At 37.6% G+C, this 19,296-nt stretch overlaps 1 long non-coding RNA gene across 1 annotated transcript; it reads left to right on the forward strand.

The window, feature by feature from the left end:
* The first annotated feature begins 3,189 nt into the window (after positions 1-3,189).
* LOC135301869 (uncharacterized) lies at positions 3,190-12,595 on the forward strand. Its single transcript, XR_010363599.1, has 2 exons — positions 3,190-6,145; positions 6,472-12,595. It is a non-coding gene; the product is annotated as an uncharacterized LOC135301869 (long non-coding RNA).
* The last annotated feature ends 6,701 nt before the right edge of the window (positions 12,596-19,296 follow it).

Here is a 19,296-nt window from a genome sequence, read left to right on the forward strand (position 1 = left end):
TTATGCTAGGTGAATAATTCTAAGTGTTTTCTTAAGTTGCAACTAACTAGCCTGGTATCAATATCAAGGTAGATAAGGAACAGATAGAAAAACCTAGACAATAATTAGTCCCAATGATGGGATTCATGACAGGATTAATGAATGACTAAATCCAATTAAAAAAAATAATTGACCAATACTTCTTACTCAATTACAAACCTAATCATTAAAAGAAATATTGCGTGTGTGACATACTTGCACTTAGGTACATCACTTGACCTGGACTTGTACAACCTTCTGCTTAAGAAACAGAATATAGAAAAAAATTACCACACCCTTCAAGGGTTTATTCTTGGCCTCTGATGATTTCAATTTTTTTCTTCGACATGGAAGAAAAACAAATCATGATGAAGAAAGTGTGTAGGAATAGAGGGAGCAGTAAACCATGAGGGAACAGTAAACAATGAGGCTGACAGATCACTGATAGAATTTGGATTGTGTTTTTGAACAGGCACAAGCAAACAATATGCATTTCTGTTCAGTTTATTGGCTCATACTTAAAGATCAGGAGCTGTGTACTAATGAAAAATCATTCTGATGATGACTTACTGCCCAGGTAATCAGCAAACACCAGTTCTCAGAGCATAATTGTGGCTAAAGGGACTAAATTGAATCCTTCAGTATTTAAACAAAGCCATGTGGAAGAGGAGTAAAGAAACCATCTCACTTGCACATTAGGTATGGATGTGGCTGCTCCCAGAATGCTGTGACCAATTTCTGGCTGAAGAAGTGTGAAAATTTGATCAAGATTTAGAAAAGCAGAGAGAAGCATTTAAAACAAATTTGTGCAAAGGCTATTAAGCTTGAAAGACTGGAGAAACTTTTTTATTTGAGGCTATTGCTTAATCCCATCTACGAAAAAAAGAATTTGTTTAGCTGAAAGATCAGCCTGATGTAGGTCAGCAGAAGGGCTGATCAAACAGCAACTCTTACAAAGTCCCTTACTGGGTTCATGTGTTCACAGGGAGTGTTAGAAATGTAGTGTTTTAATACTGGAATCCTGTTGGGACTGAGTGGTTCCACTGCAACAAAGAATTGTAAAAAACAGTCTAAATTAAAGAAAGGATCCTATGACTTGGCCCCTTGTTACTATCACTGCTGTGGAGTGCCAGGTGAACAAAATAAACAGTGAAAGTCAGATTAGATAATCATCTTAGAGCTTGGTACTTATCTAAACCATATATTTATCATACCCTACTTTAATAATTTGTATCAGCAGAATTATTTTCTAATCTTATTAGGACAAAATGTCCCAAAACATTTAATATCTCACATGTCTAGTCAAGCTCTCCTTTTTGGGGAAAGTGTATTTTTCCATTAGATCTCAGCGCGAAGTCAGAAGTGTACCAGCTTGCAAAAATGAGGAATGGGGGGTAATCCTAATTAAATTTCTCTACTAAAATAACTTAGTCCCTAGTGAGGGCATTGTTGGGGTTTTGCAGCACATTATTATAACTGAAAGGGCAAAGCCAGCAGCGTTTGTTAGTTTGGAAATGGCAAAAATGAAAAGATAACATTTGCAATGCAGTAACCCACTGCAAGCATTCCTGCATTTCCGAGGGCATTTCACATGCAGGCTGCCTTCCAATTAGTGCAAGCCAGATGAAGTTTTGAGCACTAAATATAAGCTAGTGAAATGATTTTGCACAGTAATTGACCTCCCACCACATGTCACTGATACAGTGTCCTTTCCCCTTGCTGTGGCCTATAACAGATTTTTTTGGAAGAATATTAACCTGGCTGTATATTATTTTCTGGTTCATTAAATATAATAGCAATTCTGGCAAAGCCTTTAGTTGATGAAAGAGATTCATCCTCCACAAGAAAGCGTCACTATACTAAATGCTGGATCCCTATCTAGTTTGCTTACAGTCAATACATTTTTGAATAGAGACGTTAGATGGAAAACCCACAAAGGACCATTTATAATTCACAACCTACAAAACTCTCTGAGTTCTCAACTTTATCTTTACTGGCAAACACTCCCCATAGTCCTGTGAGATCTTTAATGGGTTTTGCTGCTCTATGGCCATGAGGGTCTGAGGGAGGAACAAGAATATCACCCTCTTGGTGGTATCACTCCCACACATAAGAAAGACCCTATAAAACAAAAGGGTTCAAGGGTCCAGTGCAAAGGATATCCACATTCAGCCCAGACAGTTTTCATGTCTCACCCACCAAAAAAACACCAAAAAACAACTTGCAACAAAATCAACTTTCCCTCTTCAAACTAGGAGACTGCACTGATGTAGTAGCATTTGAAGTCAAGATTATTTCCAATTTTAAAAATCTGACATATTCAGAATCTCACTTACCTAAACTAAGCAGTCATATTTAAATTTTTTTGCCTTGGCTTTGGATCACCTCACGTTAGTAAAGATAAATATTTATATTGGATTTCTATCGTAAACCAAATGCAAATTTTTACCTTTCCTCATTTTCAGTTACCTCTGGCTATTAAATACATCCTCCACTAATTCTGTTCTGCACTATTGGTCTGAGATTTTGTCTGCATCATAAGAATCCTTAGTTGATAGCACTTTAAACTCATCTATAAAAAGCTTTAGATGACTAATATACATTTTTCTGTTCCTGCATTAAATTTGTTTCAAGCAAAAGGAGACTGTTTGGAAACAACACATTAAGTTCTCTGATTAAAAAAAACCAACTACTTAATATTTAATTTGAAATCATACTGGGAAAACAAATTAATTTTTTCTCAGGCTAACAACTGAAGGGAAAGATGTAAGATAGCTGCAGAAATATAGAATTAGCATCATTCTGATATGGATTATATGTTCTTAAGCCATAAGGAGAATAATTTTATATGTGTACTTTATATTGTTCTATATTAAAAAACAGTAACTTTAGATTAATTTAATTTGAATTCCTACATGGCAGCTCCAAATAAAGAGGATGAATAACCAAATGGAAAATGCCTTTGCTTATTCCCTGTTTTGAAAGGGATTTATCATTTAAAATATTACCATTAAAAATGAACCATTTTCACAGATAATTTTTTACAGGCATCCTTACAGCTCTGAAAAATGTGAATATCTGTTTACTGGCAAGCTTTTGAAAGGTATCCTTAGTAGTACAGGCACAAAGAGGCATCACATATGTCTTCTGTCCTACATTTTTTATGCCACTGTCACACTAAATGGCACTAGACTTTATCATACCTTTCTTATGGATTTTTCTTTTTGTGCTGTGTGCAATCCCTGCTTGCATCTGCAGCTAAAACCAAACTAGCTCCCATGTTTCATGATTGAGCCTCTTGTTCTAAGACATCACTACTGCTACTTAATGATACTTGATTTACACAGCTGCCTCATCCTGCCCAAGGACAGAGTGTGTAAGTGCCCTGCTCAGCCTTGAAAAAGCAACCCAGCCCACAGAGGATGCACTGAGCATGGTTTGTGTTACTGTCACTGGCTCTGGTACAGTCTTACGTGGCTGGCTGCAGTTTAACCAGGGAAAGCGATGTCATGGAGTAACAAATATAATCTGGACCATAATCTCAAGGATGAAGTCCTGTCAAACCAAAATATAATTTCCTCACCTATCTACAAATGTAAAATGTGTGATTAGAGAGGATTCCTGATGCAAGTGTGATGGGCACACGTGCAGCAGCGGTAATGGGGAGATCATGCAAGTATAGCTGGCATCCAAAAGGAGCAGCAGACCCAACCTCCACCATTCAGGTAATTTGGTTGATCATGTCCTTATCTGAGTTTTCTCATAATACTTGGTATCTCTGTTTTAGCTAAAGCAAACAGCAGAGAACAGCATTACCTAAAATAGTTCTGGAAGGAAACAGCAAACAAGCAAACTGAAGACTGAGAGCCTGACATTAATATTTTCAAGAGGTAACAGCTAGCTCAGTCTTGTCACAATTCTGTTGCAAACTCAGATTTTCATAGTTCTATCTGCTGACTCCACACAAAGGATTTTGTTACTAATGTGCAATTGTATTTTGTGATGCAGGTCCTTACTTCATGCCAGTTAAGCCTCTATGTCAGTGGAGTTGCAGGATTGCCTATGCTATTCTGTGTACATTAGGAAAGCTACAAGAAATTTATTCCTCAAAAAGTCACCAGATCAGCCCAAAATGACCTCTAGCTAAAGGTTGAGATACAGGTAATATTTTCAACTTTCAGGCCAACTCACAGAGTCTTATTTATTCCAAGAGGTGGTTCATGCTCCTCAACATGAAGAATGTGTGATTCACGGGTTTAGTCCTCTCAGGCACCTTTACTATAGTATCTACTGTACAGGAGCATCATTTCTTGGTGTCATGAATTTCACCCTCTTCAGTAGAGCACCTAATTTGCTTGGTATCATTTGGTTGACATGGCTGCTTTATTTTTAGCCAAATAGAAGTACAGAACATACTTATCAGTAATTCAGAGTATTTTTAAGTCCTATATGGATTCTTTTGAGAAGCACTAAAACAAGTTATTATTGAGATAAATAGTACATGGGGGAAAAAAGTAATGTTTTTAGATTAAAAGCTGGAACTGATGGGAAGGTGGAGTTTTTCAATTTATTTGAAGAGCTACACTGAATTCAGAATTCAGTCAGACAAGCCATCCACATTCCTACAAAAAACGTTCCTATTCTCATTCATAATTTTGCCCTGTCCTCTCTTGATCAATTAAGACAGTCCTAATGGGCTCTTTTATCAACAGAACTTCTGTTTTAATCAAGAAAGGGGCACTAGTCCAAGTAATAGTTTTCCCTCTTGCAGTCTACAAGTTGTATTTTTCCTTATCATTCAATTATAAAAGGAAGTGTCAACATTATTTCTTTCTGCAGTTTTGAAGAATTTGTTTCTTTGTGCAAAATAGCTGGCCCCACCACAGTCCATGATACTCTGGGCCATATCCAAAACCCTTGACAGGTTAGCTCCTTTCACTTGCTTACCCTTTCATAGTATTTTCTCTTTGCTTTTGTGAAAGTAACTCAAGACTTTGCCCTGAAGTTGTTTTTCTTTATAGTGAATAAAACTGTATGATGGTCTGAGAGTACAGAATATTTATGTGAAATCTGTGAATATTTAATTTTCCTGTAGTTCTTCAGTAGGTCCCAATCAAGGCATGAACACTTTGCCTGGTTATCAAACAACAGGAGATAATCTACGAAAATATCATTCTTGATTATTGCTACACTTCAGTGATACGGTTGTTAAGATTGCTTCAGAAGGAGAACTTCCTCTGGGGATTTCAGAGTCAACCAGCTGCCAGTCATGTTTTATAGTAATTGAAGACATAGAGTTAGTTTTAAAGCCTTGTATTTCATACTGATGTTTCTTTCAAATAGATATATCCATTCAAAACAAACAGTTGTCAGTTATTCAAAAGCTGAAAAGTAAGTGTAATGCAGATCATATTTCTGTTCAAATTAACACGGCTCAATATTTGCAATATTTTGTGATCAGATTATAGAGCCAGCTGGAGGAGCTTATACCAGAATGCCTTCAGTTTTAGTCCTCTAGTATAGTTTCTCCAATGACATAATTTCAATTTATTTTAGCTAGTAATAGCATCACACCATATGATACTGTGTTAAATGTTGGTATCGATCTTTATCTTTAAAAATGCATTAAACATAAAACATATAAAACATAATAAAAGTGTAAAAGAGCATGATAGTTCACAAATTAGCAAGGTTTTCCTGTTAAGGCTATCTGGTTAGCTGTTTTACTATGCAGCCTACTCATCCCCAGCACAAAGCTCCTAAATAGCATGTGTTTTTTGACACAACTTAAAGATATTGGCCTAAGTTATGCAAAGACTAAGCCTATGTGTGGGTATGCAGCAAGCATGAAATGACATCTGAAACACTGTTATCATTAAGCTGCATATTTTCTTCATTGTATTGCTTTTTATGTTAATAGTGGAGACTTTTTTCATCACCACCTCACCTTCACTGCATGGGGTGACATGCAGTGAGCGTGTCACAACATGCAGTGAGCATGTCACAGAGCAGCTTCTGGGCAGCCAGGCAGTTGGGCATCACTCTTGAGCCAAGATGTCTCCTGGCAATGTGCATTTCCACTAGACCCTTCTAACCAGAAAGCTCTGAAATATTGCAACCTTATTTGGTGTGCAGAGGACAAGTCTAAGATATCATTAATTTAATCAGTTACAGTAAAATTTTTGTGTCTTAACTTGTATTCCCCAACCCTGTTTTCTGTCTCTGTGGAGAAGGAAACAGCAGCAATAGGAAGCTGTCAGCCAGACTCTGCCTTTGGGGCAGAACCAGCTCTCTCTGCACCCTGTAGATGCTGAATTCTGCTACTTACAAGAGAACACATTTTGTAGCCTTTGTTTGTCCTTGCCTTGTCTAAAGCAAAGAATTGTACAAGGATTTCTTTTTACAAACAAAATGTTCAAAAGGACTGAAACAATTCCTCCATGATTCTTCTAGCCTCTGCCAGTGAATTCAGCCTTGTTTCACAGCAGTGCCTGTACAATGCCAGTACTACATATAACCCCATGAACTCATCCAGGGAACATCTTGTTGAATGAGCCGGGATGTTTCTTTCATTCTCCCCTACAAGCCACTTGGAATAAATCCTATAAAAATAATGCAAATTGCTGTCATTAAGAAGATAATCCTGTTTGGCCTATATAGAGCGCATATTTTTCTCCAGCAAAACATCAGAAATTATTGTTTCGTTCATCAAATAGCATATAGGCTATGCCACTGGAGCTGAAAAATAACACAACATCCATTTTTCATTTTGTACCCACCCTCAAGTTATCATTGTTGTATACAACTGTAAACCCTGGATTTAACCTAGCAGAGTTTATGGGTGAGAGTTACCTGAAGCAGGGATCACCCTTGGTCTGGCCCTGACCTGGACAAACTTGGTATATTCATTATATCTCACAGTACTTAACACTAATATGTTAATTCTATTAATATATTATACTACACATCATACAGTCATTCATAATGAGATTTTGTTGCTGGGGAAATGACAGCAGATCCTATGACAAAAGAATTTTAGCTTGTAGGACTTCAGTTTTATGGAAAATAGCACACTCAGTCCAAATGAAATCCAAAAGACTGGCACCCCCTAAGCTTAATTCACAGTCCTAAAAATATCATGCTGTCCTTTCTGAAACTAATGTAAACCATCACATTAACTCATTTCAAAAATTCCAGTGAGGAGTTTGGCTTGGAGATGGAATAGATTAAGCAGGCAAATTGACTGCAAGTACTTCAAACATCAGTTTTATTTAGAAACAGGGGTTTTCAGCTGATGCTCAATGCATATTATTAAACTGAAAGTTGAAAAAGTACTTTAAATGACCTGCTTGTGGCTCAAGATAGCTTTGTACATATTCTTCATTCAGAGTACCAAGAGTACCAAGTACCTTCTCAGAGTTCCTGGAAATTTGACTTATATAGAACTAGTAAAAGAATTCATGCAAAAAAAGCTTATTGAATTAAACATTATATATTTTATTTATATATATGGATGGCAGCATAATGCTTTTCTAATTGTTTATTAATACCTTAGAATCTGGCTAATACAGCAATGTTAATAGTAACTATCAAACTTGTTTACTAATTCTTTAATTTTCTTCAGGTTACAACAACTCTCTTCTTAGGAAAGTGCCTGAGCTACTGGCCATAGGCATTTTTTGAATAAAGGGATTATTAAAATTCCCTGTCATAACAGGGCACAAAGAACTGCAAAAGAGAGCACATAGGCAAAGCCAAACAGGATTGAATTCACAAACAGGAGGTAAAGCTTGAATAACATGATGTCCTTCTATGAAATAGACTGATTTGGTAGATAAGGGTAGAGCAGGTGTTTTTTTTCACCTGAACTTCAATAAAGCTGTCTCCCACGGGCTGGATGGAGAGACAGATGGATTTCTGTGCTACAAAGACATTGTGGAGGCCAGCAGCCAGCAGAGTATCCAAGGGGTGACACTGTGTACAATTCTGCTCAATGTCATCAGGATGACGGGGCAGAGTGTGACCTCAGCAAGATTGCTGGTTAGGCAAAACTGATGGGAGTGGCTGACACACCAGAGGGATCTGGACTGGAGAAATGGGATAACAGGGACATCCTGATGCTCAGCAAGGAGAAGTGCAAAGTCTTGTACCTGGAGCAGAACAAGCCCAGCACCAGTACTTGCTGGGGACTGACAGGGTGGAAAGTAGAAAAGGATTTGGGTGTCCTGGTGGAGACCACATCAACCATGGGTCAACAATAGTCATTGTGGCAAAAACTAATGGTATATCCTGTGCTGCATTAGAAGGAGCACTGCCAGCAGGTTGAGGGAGGTAATCCTTCCCCTCTACTCAGCACTGGAAGGGCCACCACTGAAGTGTTGAGTCCAGTCTGCTCTCTTCAGTATAAGAAAGACATGGACATGATGGAAAGAGTCCAATGAAGGGCTATGAGCATGATTAAGGAACTGCAGTATCTCTCCCATGAGAAAAGGCTGGGAGTGCTGGAAATGTTAAGCCTAGGGAAGAGATGGCTCCAGGGGATCTCATCAATGTAGACAAATAGATGAAAGGAGGAAGCAAAAACAGAGCCAGGCTCTTTTTAGTAGCATCCAGTGACAGAATCAGAGTCCATGGGCACAAACTGAAACGCAGGATCTGCAGGCTGACCATCACTTCATGTGAAGATGACTGAAGCTCAGCAGAGGTTGTGCAGGGAGACTGAGGGACTTTCATATTCAAGGACCACGTGGAACAGTACTGTGTAACATGCTCTGTGTGGTCCTGCTTGAGGAGGGAAGTTGGACAAGGTGAACTCCAGAGGTCCCTTTGAACATCAGCCCTTCTGTGGTTCTGTGACCCAGAACTCTATTGTTATGGTCAAAAAGTGTCACGAGAAGAGTTGTTGTGTCTCCTGCAAAGACTGACTCTTTTACCCACTGGTGGTGGTGCTGACAAAGTTGCACTTCTCATTGGTTGTACTCCGGCAGTCCCAGAAGCAGTGGGAAGCTCAGACTTTGGTGATCAGCCTCCTGATAAAGCCTACCCCATCCAGACCTCAGTACAGACCTCGGACAAAAGGCCAAGAAAAGATTTTTACTTCAAAGTTATTGATTTATTTATAGAACTGTGATAAACATCTGAGGATAACAGACACAGATTCATTAGCTTTCCATGCCATAATGTGTATTTCTCAAATGATGTCAATTGTTACAAATGTTTTTCTTGTTTTCCTCACATTTATTTAACAGACAATCACATCTTAAACACCTGATCCTAAATGTTCCCTCCTATAGATGTAAGTTCCATCATCACAGTCTTTCAGTCTGTTTTCAGACTCAGGATCTCTTCTTATCAGGTACTGCATATTTTTTATTATGTTTTAGAAAGAGAGAAAAAAATATTTTTTTCCAGTTGGTAAAAATTAGTCCGTAAGTCAGATTTCAATGCAGCTTGCAAGTTTTCTACAGATTTCAAGAGCTAAGGGGATAACTCCCCATTAAAAGATCTTTGACATTATTCCATATGCACAGTATTAATGTAGTATTTATTTCCATCAAGGTATATTTCTACTTCCATTTTCTTTTTCAGTTACTACAGTGACATGAAAAAGTATGAAGTCCCATTTTCATTCAAGATGACAGTAATATCAGTCTCTATAGCAAGGTTCTTTTGTCATTTCATGACTTTAAAAAATCCACTTAAATAAACAGCAAGGAAGAAGGCTCTAGAAAAATTAATAACTCACAAAAAAATTGCATATTTTCTGTGAACTGCCATTTGCAAATCCCTAGGATGGTTTTCATCCAACTGTGATCATAACAAACCTTTCCATCTGTGTATTTTTCTATGAGAAATCTTCATCAGAATTATTCCCCAAAGGCTTTACAGGCTCAAAAATCTCAACATAGTTCCATCATTCTCACAAGAGTAGTGATAAAGAGTTTAAGAAAAAGTTAAGATCTTCTTAGGCTTTCTCAGACATTCTAATGAGTAAATCAACTATATTTTTTCTTTGAAAACACTGATGTTAACAATACTATGTCTTGGTGTTCCTCTAAGTTTTAAAATGTGTTTTCTTGCATGCAATTTGTGTGGAATGTTTGTCACTTCAAATCTTCTAAATTTGACACGACTTTATAAACAAGGATCATTATTCTGAAAAATAATAATTCTGCATTTTTATTTGATTTCTATTATATTTCCTGGAGGCTCCAAAAGTTCTCCCCAGAGAGTTGCAAATTAAACACATCAGTATTCCAGAAATACTGGAATATTGATGTAGGTAAAATGAGGCCAAAAGAAAAAAGCCTGCTGTTTCCTAAAGTATTTCTTGTTCATGTCAAATAGTTGCCTGTGGTGTTGGATACAAACATGTTTGACAAGTGATTTATAGCAAAGTTCAAGAGAAAAAGAACTTGTTAGAAGAAAAAGATCTAGATATACTGAATCTCAATTCTGTTTTAACCTTAAAACGATCATTTGACTTTTATTGATGGTATCGGAACAGCTATAGTATATTAGAACAAAATTTTGTGTATAAAGGAAAGTTATTGCAGTTTCTTGAAACCAAAGTCTCAGTGAAATGAAATTCAGGAAAGCACTTCAGTGCACATCTGAACCCATTCTTTTTTACCAAACTGATTTGCAAAAACGAGGTTTTGGTGTTTCCTGGTTCAGTACACAATTCCCCTCTGTTCCAGAGGTTTGCAAGTGAAGAGGTAAATGGAACTAAGGGAAAGAGAATCTTTCCAAGAAACAGGAAGACTGAGGAAGGGAAAAAGCACTATCTGAAAAATGCATCATAGCTTCTTTTAAAATAAAACATCTTTTAAAGTAGGCCATCCAATAAAAATATGCATTTTCCTGCTTTCTACTGAAATAAACACATTGAAAGAAAAACATTTAGTTAAGTTTTAAACTTTAAGGGTATGCCTAGGTGAGGCACTGAGTAAAGAGACCAGCAGAATCAAAGCATGATGCAGGTAGGGAATTGCTTTTGCGGGAAGTAGGGCTCAGTTGTAAGAACATGAAGACAAGCAATGTGCTCTGAATTGGACAGAAATATTAATCTAAATGAGCTATCTGAACTTAATACTTTTATTTATTATTATCTTTTAAGTCAGCCAAACAGACATTTTCATATTGGATGTACTTGCAAATCCAGTAAGACACATTTCTCATGTGAGGCACTTTGCCAACAATGGAGCACGAAATCGTGTGTCCTATATCTAAGAGGTAAAAGAGACACTCTACCAGATGACCTCAATAGGAACCAATATCAAAGAAGGACATTAAAGAGTCAGTGTAGAAAAAGAATTTCAGACACCATAGCACACAAGCAGCATTTAAACACATTGGCCAGTGCTTTCCTAGGACCAGAAACAAACCCCTAATTTAATGGGCGATGCTGTCATTTTTGCCACATGATAGAAGCACATCAGTCATGTGTTGATGAAGGGGCTGTGGAGGGAAGGAACGAAGCAAGCAGGGAACACATCAGAGGCTGGCGAAACCGTGATTTCCATCCCCATCCCACTCCTTGCTCATGCCTTGCAGGCGCTTGGGAAAGAGGCAGCAGGAACAGGCTGTGGGCTATGAAAACTGTTAGCCAGACTGTATCCATATGATGGGTCATACTTCGGGCTAAATTATCAGAGTTTTAAAGAAACAAATTGAGAAGCCTACAGGTGCTGCTGAGAAGTTAAACTGTTTTACACTGCCGCTTGTCAGAGAGCATATAGCAGCTCCTTCTTCTTCTAATAGAGTAGACTGCATTGAAGTCATGTATTCAAGACAGCACTAAAACAAATTGATAAAATAAAGGCAAACTAATCCCATAGTACAGAATGAATTTGCAGTGCAACTCAAAGGAAGTTGAGACAGAGACATAGTCTTACCCATGCACTGGGACATTGAAATCAGTGTTCTGAGCCCTTACACTGGTCTCCTGGCTGATTTTGAGACATTCATTCCACCATCCCACACTTCAGTTTCTACAGCTCCAAAACTCTCATACAAATTAAGTGATTTTGAGACCTGATTTTATTAATAAAAATTGAGATGAACATTTAAAAGGAGATGCAAGCAGCGTATATGATCTGTTGCTAAAATCTTTATTGGAGGTTTAAATAAAAAAAATGTTTTACTGCTCTTTTAAAATAATATTCAAAGGGTGAACACAAACTTACTGATCAATAAGACTTAATCCAATTCAAGGTTATTCTAAATGCAAGAAAAAATTAAAACAAAAATAACCCAGCTATGGTTGGGACAACAGAGCTTCATAATTTAAAATAAAAACTACCAAAACACAAATAAACAAGATCACATACCTTAAACTTATTGGAATTATTTTGTTTACAGACAAAAGACAAAGTAAAGCAGAAATTATTTATATTTATATATTTACTAGTTTTTCTGTGGTTCTGGACTACTGAACCTGTGAGAAAGAGCTGGTTTTTGAAAGTTCCAGGCACTTTCAGCTGGAAAGGCACAGTGATGGATTCTAGGTTACCTGGAACCATACAAAAGAAATATCTGGGGTTTGGAAAGCTGTAAATATAATAATAGTAATAATATTTTTTTAAAGGTAGGCTTCATTATAAAAGGCTTAGAAAATAACCAATACTTCTAATCCACATCCTTGACCAACCTTCACAAAATACTAAGTGGAGATTAGGAGGATCAGAAACAAGATGACTGTTGGAGAGAGGGAATGACAGCAGCTCTGTTCAGATGCTGCTACAGAGAGAAAGGGTCTGGGCACAGGTCTTCTCCTGTGTGTTCATAAAAACCCCTTGCATGCTGCTAAATTGCAGTCCTTTGCTTTAGATAGCCTGCAGGCCCTGCTAATGAACTACACCATGGAGAGTGCTATAATGTCATCACAGGCATTAATGTCACAATTTCCCCTTCAACATGGTCACAGGGTTCATGAGTAAAGCAGTTTAATTTCCGATAATTTTTATGATCAGTCTGTAGTTAGAGGTACCTTTTTACACTCAAAATTTCATATTGCCACAATAAATAGGCTACAATTTTCTTTCAAGAGCTAATTTAATTATTTAGACTTGTAGAATTACAAGCAGTGCTATGCCTATGAAATTTGGTAAGATACAGTTTTCATTTCTGGAAGAAATATTTTAGGAGACTTTGCAAATACATTTCTGGGAGCTGTGATTTGATTTTAAAGATATTTTACAGAGAGTGGGATGGGGGAGTGTGTTGGACGAGATGAATAATATGGAAAAAAATTATATCACTGCACCAAAATGCAGTGGTTTCCAAAGAGGAAGGTGATCCTCTGTAAGGTATTTTATAGGAACTCTGTACTCAACTGAAACTTTTTCTGATGTCTAGGGGGGTGCAGCAAATAAACAAAAGTGTATATTTGATGTTTACTCAGCATTTACACAAGGGGTTGTGCACTGCGATACAAAGCAAGGAAAGATTGGATTTCTGATTTCATATTGGTAGGTCATAAATACATAGAGCTCTTATGAGCAAGAAACCATGATGATTACCAGTTCCAAATGAATTCCTGAATTTCCTTTGATGCACAGATTTTTGTTTCCTTGATAGGAATGTTGTCAGACTAGGTTTCATTAACCATGTTTGCTTATTAAATATGTTTGCTCATCAAAAGCATGAGTTAATTAAGTGAGTCCTTAATAGTGAAAAAATATTCTGTCTAAAACAACAAAAAATGTCTGGCTGGAGGGCTCCTAATGAGACCAGGTATTGACAATAGAAAAAATACCTCTTGCCCCTGTGCAAGATTTTGAAAAGCAATTTTAAGGATAGCTTAATAATGCGTTAAACAAAAGAAAGAGAGCAGCCTGAAAGCTCTTTCCTATGATATTTTTTAATAGTAGAATTGCCATAATTTTGAGACAGTTGGGTTTCCCAAATTCCAAAATGGACATGAGTGCTTTCAGCCTAACCTTTTATGAGGTTCAAGACTCTGCCACAAAGCACGGGTCTGCATCATTAAGACAGCAGTTCTCAGCAAGTGACAGAAATATTTCCTTAAATACATCAGCAACAAAAGGAGGGCCAAGGAGAATCTCCAGCCTTTACTGGATTTGTGGGGAAACATAGTGAGTGACAAAGGATGAGCTACTTAATGCTCTTCTTGCTTCAGTCTTTAATGGTAAGACCATTAAAGTATCCACCCCTCTGAGCTGGAAGAGAGGGACAGAGCAGAATGAAGCCCCCATGATCCAAGGGGAAATGGTCAGTGACCTGCTGCATCACTTAGAAACAAACCAATCTATGGAGCCAGATGATCCACCTAAGGGTGCTGAGGGAACTGGCAGAATAGCTCACCAAACCACTTCAGCAGCAGCCCTAGAAAACTGGCAAAGTGCAAGCTGGGCAGGAGTGCTGAGCTGCAGGAGGGTAGGAAGGCTCTAGAGAGGGATCTGGACAGGCTGGATTGATGGGCCAAGGCCCTGTATGTGGGCTGTATGAGGTTCAACAAGGAGAAATGCTGGCTCCTGCCCTCAGGTCACAACAACCCCAGGCAGTGCTTCAGGCTGGCAGCTGAGTGGCTGGAATTTGCTCAGTGGAAAAGGACCTGGGGCTGCTGGTTGACAGCCAGCTGAGCACGAGCCAGGGTGTGCCCAGTCCTGGCCTGGAACAGCAGCAGTGTGGCCAGCAGGACCAGGGCAGTGGCTGTCACCCTGCACTCACCCTGTGAGGCTGCACCTCAAGGGCGGTGTCCAGTTCTGGGCCCATCACAGCAAGAAAGGACAGTGGAGCTGGTGAAGGATTTGGAACACAAGTCCTATGAGGAGCGACTGAGGGAGCTGGGGGTGTTCAGCCTGGAAAAGAGGGGGCTCAGGGGTGACCTTATTGTTCCCTACAACTACCTGAAAGGGAGTTGTAGCAAGGTGGGCTTTGCCTCTTCTTTCGAGTAACAAGCAACAGGACAGGAGGAAACAGCCTCAAGTTGTGCCAGGAGAGGTTTAGGTTGTGTATTAAGAACACGCAATTAAGGGTGGTCAAGTCCTGGAATAAGCTGCCCAGGGAAGTGGTTGAGTCACCATGCCTAGAGGTATTTAAAGACATGTAAATGTGACACTCAGGAACAGGGCTTAGAGGTGGACTTGGCAGTGCAAGGTTAGCAGTTAAACTCTATAATCTCAAAGGTCTTTTCCAATCGAAACAATTCTACAGTTCTATGATTCTGTGAAATAACACCTGACTTTCTCACAAAAGAAGTTGCTGAAGGACAACCAGCATTTTCTCAACTCCTTTAAAATGCCTTTAAAATAAATATATGTTCCTATTTTTTCCAACCATAAAAAATGATGGCCATTTCCCTTACATTTTTAGAAAGAGTAGCATTCCAGCATGCCATGGCTAAAGCAGACTGATGCTGTCAGAAAATATTCGATCAGTGAATTAAAGGTATCAAAAAGTATCTCTTAACTGAAGAGAAAGAAATTTAGTGTGGGACATTTTCAAGACAGGAAATGACCACCTTTTCCTTAAATGAAAAAATGCTGTTAACTTAGGAATCCTATATTAAATTAGAAGCTTATAGCAACACAGGAAAAAAGATGGGCTACAGAGAGACACCTTTGTTAAACAGATTTTATTCATACACATTTTGCCATGTACGAGAATGACACAAGGGAGATTTTTGTTAAGGTTTATTTAACATAACAGCAATTTACCCATGGGATCAGTGCTGATATGAAAATCACATCCCCATGCCAGCCAGTCTCCTTGGCGGGGGATTAATTCTCCCAGCAAAGTCAGGCAGTGGCTCTGTCACTGCCCTCTGTGGACTTTCACTGTGGGGCAAAAGCTGTATTTTATCCAGGTTGTGTAGGAGCCAATAACACAGAGCACCTCAGCCTCTGTTCTTCCTTGAATGGACAGTTCCCAGTAAAGACAGGAAATGCAGACAACGCTCTCAGGGGCCAAGATTTGTAACTCATCAGTACTTTTGTTCACAGTAGACTTTTCTGTCTTTCTCTAGACTAATTTAGTTTTCTATTATTCTTTATTCTGTCATCCTTATCTGAGAAAAATAATAGAAGCTAGGCTTTTCCAAAAATCCACCTCAGACTCTTACATTTCTTTCATTAAAACTGAGGCCTCTACTAAAAGGGCCTTGATATTAAATTATAACAATTCTCCTAAGGAGGTACATACATTTATTTGAGCACCCAGAGACATGATTAATGTGATTTCAACCAACAACAAGGTAATGTAAAATGAATATCACCCTTACATATGTTATTTTTAGAGTATCTACACCAGTAGCAGAAACATCATCAGGAACTGTGCACAACTTTCACAAACACAGCATAAGATGTGAAACCTAAGAAGTATATATTAAGTCACTGGCATCTGTTTGTCTAGAAATAGAATCATCTTAGTATGCTCTGTATAGACACACACTTTTGAAAATGAATCAACATTTTCAAAAAAAAACACTGATTCTGAGTGTATGATGTTCTGGTTGCTCAGTGGGGACACATAGATGCTGCTTTTCTCCTTGAACATCCCCCCACATTTCCAGCCCTCCATCCATGTGTTTCTGTCATGTATAAAATGGAAAGCATGACCTCATACACTTGGAGGTCTCAGACACCAGATCCCATCTATTTCTCTCCCTTCTTGGTATCTGGACAGTGCTGAAAAAAAAAATAACCATTTTGAAATATATTGATTTTAACAATTCATTTAAATGTTGGAACTTTTATTTTACTCAATAAAACTCCTATGAAGTGATACCTGATACCTGAGACCTACAAAATTTCCCAGGCTGCTGAAAGGCAACCTGGGAAGTTTTCTATCCCTTATAGACCATAGAAAAAAAATATTAGTATGATCTCCAGAAACTGGAACTACAGTCACAATATGAAATAAGTGTATTATTAGTTTTTTTGAGGTTCACTAAAATTTTCAAATGAAAAACTTGTACCATAGGGTAGGATACAGATGGTAAAATCTCAGGAAAATCCCATTCTCTTTTTTTTTCATTTTCAAGGTAAGTTAAGTTTCTACGGAAAAATATTTTGTCAGGATGTCAACAACTTACCCAACTCCACAAGACATGACAGTATGAAGTTATATTTTAAAAAAAGGTAAAGACCATGTTTCATGATATTACAAAAGGGCATAATTCTTTAATAAATGTTCCTGAGACTCTTTTGAAAAGTGCTGTGTGTACACATTACTGCTGCTATTAAAAATATTAAATTATTTGTATGTAAACATAAAAAGAAGAAACTGTGCATAATATTGGTTTTGAAGGTTAGGCAATAGATATTACAAATGTCTACTTATTTTATTTTTCTTGGTAATATATGATAATGAAAATTCAACTGAAATTCTGATAGCAGTATATTCCCATATATTGGCTTACATCTTCCCTCACACATTTCTTTACAACTCCAGCCTGGGAAAGTGTCAATGTGATAAATTCTATTGAATTCAAAACCATGAAAACACAAGCTCAAATTAAAACATATATATGAGTTTTTACCTCAAAAGAGATGGATTTGTCCACCTTTTTATATAACTTTAAAGAAAAAATTACATCTATTGCATTATTTTGTCTTTTACATTGCTACCTGCTGAAGAAATAACTGTGTAGGGTCATAATACCCATGCTTGTTAGAACTCTGCAAAAGCCTGGAGATAAGCTGGTAAACTCAAGTGCAATTGTATATTGTGATGAAAGTTGTAAGTAAAATTACAAGTTTCTCAAATAAGATGAATTTTACTGTTTGTCTTCTCACCTCATTAAGTTTCATCCTTTCACTCTAAATGAAATTCAGTTATGGCTAAGGACAGCATGCGGATACTGTTCTTGAGCAAACATTAATGAAACCAGGGTTTTTCAAAAAGAATGTCCCATTGTCACCGTGGAGCTGGGTTTTGTCACTGAGAAGGGCTGTCAAGTCCTCTAGCACTGTGTAATTAGAGACCAAGAGGACCACAGATAATCAATACCACCAACTGAAGTGATTCTAAAACGTTTGGAATGTAATGGACTATGATCAATCATTCAAAACTCCATACACTGGGTTAGAACAAAGTATGGAAGAATGCTCCAAATTAAATTCAGTAGAACTTTATCATTATGTGTGGATCATGTTGTACCTGGGGAATATTTTAACTGCTGTCTCCTAACTTCGATAGAATATTGCCAAAAGCAAGGTAACTCTGTTCTTTTGACTCAGCAATTTGTGTACCTTCCCCACAGGTTGCTATATAACTGTTAATCTATTTTCTAGACAGAGTTACACCTATGAATCTTTTTCTAGCAATTTTCTTCAGCTTCAAGTAAGTTTTTCATGTTTGAGTCAAATTTGTGTAACCAAAATGTGTTGCATGCTCTGTTTGGTTTGGTTTTCCTAATCATTTCAGATCATTGTTGATTGGTTCCTATGCCACAACCACAAATACTGGAACATAAGTTCAAAACACTCATTCTGCTCCTCAGTGGTAAATTAACTTGTGAGAGATAGCTCAGAAGTGTATCTGTGCAGATGAATATGGAGTGCAACATCTTCTCAGAAATAATCTAAGTCCCAAAAAAGAGACTGGAATAGGTTTTCATTCCATCCTCCACAAGGTGAAAGAGGTGTTAATGAAGGATTTGAATTTAATTTTCCTCTGCAATGGTTCCTGGGAGAGTTATGTTGTTGATAGTATAACATGAGACAGCAAACTTCAGCCATGTTCAAATTATTGAAAAGTCAAAAGTAGTCCCAGAATTTGGTTTCTGTTATAATTTATTATTATTAATGTTCTTCTATTACACTGTAATTGGACAGGACAAAACTGCACGTTAATTCAAAAATTAAAATTAATTCCCAAACACTAAATGGTTAAAACTTGTGACAGATCTTCTGTTTGTATTAAACTCGCATGCAAATTCATAGATTCATGTCAAGTCATTAAAATGTTGTGAACAATCAAAGACTATGTTTCACAACACCTTTAGGACTCCATTTCACTCTGCAAAGATGTCATATTTAAGATTCATTTGTGGTCCACAGTTTTTCTGCTTGAAATCTCAGCCTTACTGTTAAAGTAGGAGAGGGATGGACAGATGGATGGATGGAGTTTTTTTCAAAAATGTGAAAGTTTCATCTCTAAGAATATCTGACATCAGCTATAAAACCGAGGGCTCATCCTTTAATAGGTCTAATCCTTTCTGGTGCTCCACCAAGTCAGTCTTTTTCAGTCTCATGGTAAGAGAGGTGCCACCCATTTGCAGTTTGCACAACTGTAGTGGCCAAGGGAAGA

Source organism: Passer domesticus, chromosome 5 (assembly GCF_036417665.1).
Source record: "Passer domesticus isolate bPasDom1 chromosome 5, bPasDom1.hap1, whole genome shotgun sequence".
Lineage (NCBI taxonomy): Eukaryota > Metazoa > Chordata > Aves > Passeriformes > Passeridae > Passer > Passer domesticus.